We start from the raw sequence: 7,785 nt of genomic DNA, 5'->3' as shown, positions 1-7,785 counted from the left end.
AAGCTCAACAAGCTACAAGAAAATTCAGAAAAGCAATTCAATGAGTTCATGAATAAAATTAATGAACAGAAGGAATGCTTTGCTAAAGAGACTGAAAGTGAAGTTGCTCAGTTGTGTCCGACTCTTTGCAACCCCATGGACTGTAGCCCAACAGGCTCCTCCGCCCATAGAATTTTCCACGCAAGAGTACTGGATTGGATTGCCATTTCCTTCTCCAGGGGATCTTCCTGACCCAGGGATCGAACCTGGGTCTCCTGCATTGCAGGCAGACACTTTACCATCTGAGCCACCAGGGAAGCACAAAGAGAGAGAGAGAGACTGAAACTCTGATAAAAAACTGAACAGATATTATGAAATGAAAGAACTAAAAATATGAGATAAAGAAAGCATTAGAAAACATAGAAAATAGTGCAGACCATAGGGAAGAGAGAATTATCAAGCTGAAAAGTAAAAATCTAGAAATAATTCAGGTAGAAGAGGAGATAGAACTGAGATCTAAAGATAAATGAAGAAATTCTATAGGTACTACTTGACGTCATTGAGAAAGGTGACCTAAGGATAACAGTTACCGCAAGAGAAAAGAGGAAGGAGGGGACAGGAAGTTTATTTAAAGAAATAACAGTTCAGATCTTCCCAGATCTGAAGAAGAAACTGGATATACAAGCTCGTAATGCTAAGAGAACAGCTATTTAGTCAATGCAAAAAGACCTTCATAAGAGACATTATTTGAAAACTATCAAATGTCAATGACAAAAAAATGTAAGGCAGCCAGGGGGAAAAAAGACAGTAACTCACAAAGGAACTCCTATCAGTCTATCAACAAATTTCTTAGCAGAAACTCTACAGGCCAGGAGAGAGTGGAATGGCATACAGAAAATTAAAAAAGGTAAAAGCTATCAGCCAAGAATACTCTATCCAGCAGTTATTTTTCAAATATTAGGGAGAAATAAATGCTTTTCCAGACATATGAAAGCTGAGGGAGCTCATCATCACTAGACCTGCCTTACAAAAAATGTGGAAAGGAACTCTTCCACTGGAAACAAAAGGGTAAAATAGCAGAAAATTTGAGTAGATGATAAAAGGCAATTAAAAAAAAACACCACCAAAAAAACACAACTCTGTATCAGAGTGGGTTTCCCTGGTGGCTGGACAGTAAAGAACCCATCTGCCAATGCAAGAGTACTGGGTTTGATCCCTGGGTTTGCGAGACCACTTGGAGAAGGAAATGACAACCCACTCTAGTGTTCTTGCCTGGGAAATCCCATGGACAGAGGAGCTTGGAGGGGGCTACAGTCCATGGGCTTGCAAAGAGTAGGATGTGACTTAGTGACCAAACAACAACAACATCAGAATTGTTGTGAAACATTTAATTATAGCATAAAAGTTAAGGAGGATAAAAGCAATGAAATTAGCTATCAGTTCAGTTCAACCACTCAGTCGTGTCTGACTCTCGGCCACACCAGACTGCAGAACGCCAGGCTTCCCTGTCCATCACCAATTCTTGGAACTTACTCACACTCATGTCCATTGAGTCAGTGATGACATCCAACTATCTCATCCTCTGTCATCCCCTTCTCCTCCCACCTTCAATCTTTCCCATCTCAGGGTCTTTTCAAATGACTCAGTTCTTCGCATCAGGTGGCCAAAGTATTAGAGCTTCAGTTTCAGCATCAGTCCTTCTAATGAACATTCAGGAATGATTTCCTTTTGGATTGACTGGTTGGATCTCCTTGCAGTCCCAGGGGCTCTCAAGAGTCTTATCCAACACCACAGTTCAAAAGCATCGATTCTTTGGTGTTCAACTTTCTTTACAGTTCAACTCTCACATCCATACATGGCTACTGGAAAAACCATAGCTTTGACTAGATAGACCTTTGTTAGCAAAATAATGTCTCTGTTTTTTAATATGCTCTCTAGGTTGGTCATAGCTTTTCTTCCAAGGAGCAAACGTCTTTTAATTTCATGGCTGCAGTCACCATCTGCAGTGATTTTGGAGTCCCCCAAAATAAAGTAACTCTGTTTCCACTGTTTTCCCATCTATTTGCCATGAAGTGATGGGACCAGTTGCCATGATCTTAGTTTTCTGAATGTTGAGTTTTAAGCCAACATTTTCACTCTCCTCTTTCACTTTCATCAAGAGGCTCTTTAGCTCTTCTTCGCTTTCTGCCATAAGGGTGGTGTCACCTGCGTATCTAAGGTTACTGATATTTCTCCCGGCAATCTTGATTCCAGCTTGTGCTTCATCCAGCCCAACATTTTGCATGATGTTCTCTGAATGTAAGTTAAGTAAGCAGGGTGACAATATACAGCCTTGAGTACTCCTTAGCTTTTGTTTTCCTTTAATCTGCATTGTTTCCTTTTCCTTGTTGTTTATGCCTGCTACTTTGGTCTGGCAGTTTTCTATGATATTTTTCTTTCTTTCTTTCTTTTTTTTTTAAATAGCTACGTCATTTGGTAACAAACTCACAACTTAAAAGGAGGTTATTTGAGACAACAAAGCATAAAAATCAAATCGGAAAAGGATGGAAGCCATGCAGGTAACTGAAGATAAGATGCTATCACCAGAAAAGGGACTATTTTACCCATGAAACATTTTATGTGAATCTCATGGTAATCACAAAACGTAAATCTAGAGCAGAGGCACAAAACATAAAATGAAAACTGACAAAAATATTATAGAAAACTGCCAGGCCAAAATAGCAGAAATAAATACAGGGGAAAAGAAACAAGCAGATTAGAGGAAAATGAAAGCTAAAATGGCAGTACTAAGTCTTCATTTATCAGTAATCCCTCTTAACATAAATGTGTTAAATTCATCAGTAAAAATAAATAGAGTTGCTGTGAGAAAGGCAATGTGAAAGAATGTTCAAACTATCGCACAGTTGCATTCATTTCACATGCTGGCAAAGTAATGCTCAAAATTCTCCAATGAGGTTTCAACAGTACATAAACTGAGAACTTCCAGATGTTCAAGCTGGATTTAGAAAAGGCAGAGGAACCAGAGATCAAATTGCCAACATCTGCTGGATCATAGAAAAAGCAAGAGAGTTCCAGAAAAACATCTATTTCTGCTTTATTGACTATACCAAAGCCTTTGACTGTGTAGATTCCAGACCATCTGACCTGCCTCCTGAGAAATCTGTATGCAGGTCATGAAGCAACAGTTAAAACTGGACATGGAAAAACAGACTGGTTCCAAATCGGGAAAGGTGTATGTCAAGGCTGTATATTGTCACCCTGCTTATTTAACTTCTATGCAGAGTACATCATGAGAAATGCTGAGCTGGATGAAGCACAAGCTAGAATCAAGATTGCCAGGAGAAATATCAATAACCTCAGATACACAGATGACACCACCCTTATGGCAGAAAGTGAAGAAGAACTAAAGAGCCTCTTGATGAAAGTGAAAGAGGAGAGTGAAAAAGTTGGCTTAAAACTCAACATTCAGAAAACTAAGACCATGGCATCCAGTCCTATCACTTCATGGCAAGTAGATAGGGAAACAATGGAAACAGTGAGAGACTTTACTTTTTGGGCTCCAAAATCACTGCAAATGGTGAGTGTAGTCATGAAATTAAAAGATGCTTGCTCCTTGGAAGAAAAGCTATGACCAACTAGACAGCATATTAAAAAGCAGAGACTTGACTTTACCAGCAAAGGTCCATCTAGTCAAAGCTATGATTTTTCCAGTAGTCATGTATGTGGGAGTTCGATTATAAAGAAAGCTGAGCTCTGGAGAACTGATGCTTTGGAACTGTGGTATTGCAGAAGACTCTCAGAGTCCCTTGGACTGCAAGGAGATCCAACCAGTCAATCCTAAAGGAAATCAGTCTTGATGGTTGGATGGCATCACCGACTCAACGGACATGAGTTTGAGTAAGTTTGAGTAAGTTTAAGGAGTTGGTGATGGACAAGGAAGCCTGGCATGCTGCAGTCCATGGGGTCGCAAAGAGTCAGACATAACTGAGCAACTAAACTGAAACTGATTCCTCCAAAGTCTAATTCTCTAAGTTATTAACATCAAGGATAGAAGAACTTAGAAACCCAGGATACACAAAAGAGCAGATATTTAATCATTACACTTTAGCTTTTGTAAATCCTTTACTGGTCTCACTCACTCATCTGACAAGCTGAGTAAAATTAGTGGAAGAACCCTGATTATATTTTGTAAAGAGATAAAAAAGAAAATGGAAAGTGGAAGTTTCTTATAGTAGGTAATATTTGCATAGTCAGTTACAAAATTTAGCCTGCTATTAAATGAAAGATTTATTTTCAGATTTTAAAGATCAATATATTACAGTGAACAAAACATACAAGTAAAATATGACATTTTATGGTAATTTTCATGCTGTCTTATAATTACTGTTCAAGTCTCAAAACTAAAATAAATAGATACATAAAATATACTGTTTCCTCATTTTAAAGATAAACTCTAAATTTACTCATGCTAAATTCAGTGAAAGCTGGCAAAAACCAGTCCTCTTCCAGTGTGTATAGATAAAGCACTAGGTAGGTTTCACATTTAGCCTGAATACTCTCCTTCTGGGGTCCATGAAATAACTCCGTGGTATGCTAAGTTGCTCTGTCATATCTGACTCTTTGCGACCCCATGGACTATAATCAGTCAGGCTCCTCTGTCCTTGGGATTCTCCAGGCAAGAATACTGGAGTGGGTTGCCATTTTCTTCTTCAGGGAATCCTCCTGACCCAGGGATCAAATCCATATCTGCTGCTTGGCAAGTGGATTCTTTACCACTGAGCCCACCTGGGAAGCCCCTACACCCTCTTAATAATTTTTTCAATTTTGCCTGAAGTACTTTATGAGAATCTCAGTTACTTGCATCCAAATGACCCCAGACTTGAAGTACTGCAGTCTTAAGTAGCTCATTAGATAACCACACCACTTTCTTTTCTAATCAATATCTAATGGAAGTAAGTAGAAACACCTAGGGTAACGGTACCAACCTCAGGAAGGTTATGGAAGGACTTAGGTGACTGCAGCCATGAAATTAAAAGACGCTTACTCCTTGGAAGGAAACTTATGACCAACCTAGATAGCATATTCAAAAGCAGAGACAGTGCTTTGCCAACAAAGGTCCGTCTAGTCAAAGCTACGGTTTTTCCAGTGGTCATGTATGGATGTGAGAGTTGGACTGTGAAGAAAGCTGAGTACTGAAGAATTGATGCTTTTGAACTGTGGTGTTGGAGAAGACTCTTGAGATCCAACCAGTCCTTTCTAAAGGAGATCAGCCCTGGGATTTCTTTGGAAGGAATGATGCTAAAGCTGAAACTCCAGTACTTTGGCCACCTCATGCGAAGAGTTGACTCATTGGAAAAGACTCTGATGCTGGGAAGGATTGGAGGCAGGAAGAAAAGGGGATGACAGAGGATGAGATGGCTGGATGGCATCACCGACTTGATGGACGTGAGTTTCTCTGGGAGTTGGTGATGAACAGGGAGGCCTGGCGTGCTGCAATTCATGGGGTCGCAAAAAGTCGGACACGACTGAGCGACTGAACTGAACTGAAGGTCAAAATGTGGGAAAACATAAGGTTCAAGTGATAACTCAGTCATACTGACAGCAAATAATCATTATCAACTCAGCAATGCAGGAGGGCAGGCATACCCTAATTTGCCACTGGCAGACCCCACTAACAATTCCCAGGAAATAAAAATAGAATCTGGGTAATAAAGTCTAACCTTCTTTATCTTTTCCTTTGTGCTTCATCTTGTTTCGTTTGTTCATAGAGTGTTGTGTACAGAGACCTTTCCTGGTGAACTTCAGGCCAGAGTTCCTAGTGTGAAAGAGCTTCGCCAGACACTTCAGCTCATCCAGCAAGGGCAGAAATGCTGCACAAGATACACTCTATTTAGGATGGGCAGCAGGTCTGATGTGTGCAGAGACGCTGCGCTCAACACTAGGAGAGAGATCTGGAGCATGAGCTTTGCAGCTACACCCACCTCACAGAAACTGCCCCCCACCCCGCCACCCACCCCCCCACCCCACCAACCCAGAGCCAACTGCGGAAGCGACCCTAGTGGAGCAGCCCCACCCGCAGCCTGTCTGGGAAGAGCCTGGGCTCTATAGCTCCAGCTGGTGCCTCTTCATTCTTTGACGTAAAAATAAAGATTTCCTTTGTTTTGGAGGCAACTTACCTTTGTCCTATTGGCTTAAACAACACTGGGCAGGAGGACTCTTGTTGGAGACCAACTTGGGTGGGTCAGTAACAAGCCCTGTCAAGCATTATTGCTGATATATATCTTACAGCCCATATATTATTTTACATGTATTATCTTCCTTATAAGACTATGACCCTCGAAGGACATAGTTCCTAATTCATATTTTCCAATCAATCAGTGTGGAATCTTGCTATTTAGTATTTAGATGGCACTAGTGGTAAAGCACCCTTCTGCTAATGTGGGTTAGACATAAGAGGTGCGGGTTCCATCCCTGGGTCTGGAAGATCCCCTGGAAAAGGGCATGTAAACTCTCTCCAGTATTTTTGCCTGGAGAATCCCATGGACAGGGCAGGCTGGCGGGCTACAGTCCACGGGGTCACAAAAAGTCGGACACGAATGAAGTGACTTAGTATGCATGCAAGCATGTACTTAGTAGATTTTTGTCAAAAGAGGGAAAATAATAGAAGGTTACAATTACTCTCATTGGAAATTCTGATAGTCAGGGATAGCTTATTTGAAAACAAAGGGAATATACCTTAAAAGAAGTGATTGTCTGAGATGTCACCTCGTAGGTAGAATGAAGGTGAAAGTCACTCAGTCATGCGACTCCATGCATTGTAGCCCACCAGGCTCCTCTCTCCACGGAATTCCTCAGATAGACTAGTGATTCTCAGTCAGGACTAGTTTGTCCCTTAGAGGTAGTTAGTAATGCCTGGTGACATTTTTGTTTATCACAACTGGGGTAAGGGATGCTACAATATCTTTAGTGGTTACAGGCCAGGGGATGCTGTTAAACATTCTACAGTGCCTAGAACAACCCTTTCTCAACTTTTCACAGCAAATAATTACTTGGTTCAAAATGTCAGTAGTACCAAGGTTGAGGAATACTAAACTAACTTTCCCCCTGATCAAAGACTTTTTTTTCTTGCTGACTGGAGTAGGAAGAACACCTCTGGACTTCAGTTACTAACACCAACAACTGGTGCCAGAGGTAGTATTTGTCCCACTGTAGCAATTCTCCTCTTATTTCAATAGGTAATAGGACATCTTAAGTTTTCTCTGGACCCTCAATTACTAACTAGAGACTACAGCTCTTATCCTCTCTTGTAGGCAAGATTGAGGAAGCAAGATTAAATTCTAGCCAATGGAAATGAGTAGAAATGATGTGTACTTCATGTCCTTAAAAAGGAAGATCTTTGCACTCTTCATTCTTTCTTTCCTGCAAATTATAACATGGATGTGGAGAGGATGAATGATATTTGTCTATGTAGATATGGATAAAATTACAGGAAGGGAATTCCTCAGTGGTCCAGTGGTTAGGACTCAGTGCTTTCATTGCTATGGCCTGGGTTCAATCCGTGGTTGGGGATCCAATATCCTGAAAGTCTCTTGGTGTGGCCAAAAAAAAAAAAAAAAAAAAGAGTGGTGGACAATAGAAACCTGGTCTTATGGAGCAAAGTCACCTACCTACTTTATCCTGCCTGTTTCCTGCTGGCCAGTCACACAAGAAAAAAGGCAAACTGCTTTTTGCTTCAAACAGCGCTGTTTGAACATTTTATAAAGGCAATTCTGTTTTTGTGCTAATACAAACCAGATACAGTTTTTA

The 7,785-nt window shown here is 40.7% G+C and overlaps 1 non-coding gene across 1 annotated transcript; it reads right to left on the bottom strand.

Moving 5' to 3' along the window:
- Positions 1–223: 223 nt before the first annotated feature.
- Positions 224–296, bottom strand: TRNAC-GCA. The gene has a single exon. It is a non-coding gene; the product is annotated as a tRNA-Cys (tRNA).
- Between the last annotated feature and the right edge of the window lie 7,489 nt (positions 297–7,785).

Source organism: Oryx dammah, unplaced genomic scaffold, assembly GCF_014754425.2.
Source record: "Oryx dammah isolate SB20612 unplaced genomic scaffold, SCBI_Odam_1.1 HiC_scaffold_2, whole genome shotgun sequence".
Classification (NCBI taxonomy): Eukaryota; Metazoa; Chordata; class Mammalia; order Artiodactyla; family Bovidae; genus Oryx; species Oryx dammah.
The sequence above is the reverse complement of the archived record's forward strand: the minus strand, read 5'-3'. Positions and strand labels throughout refer to the sequence as shown.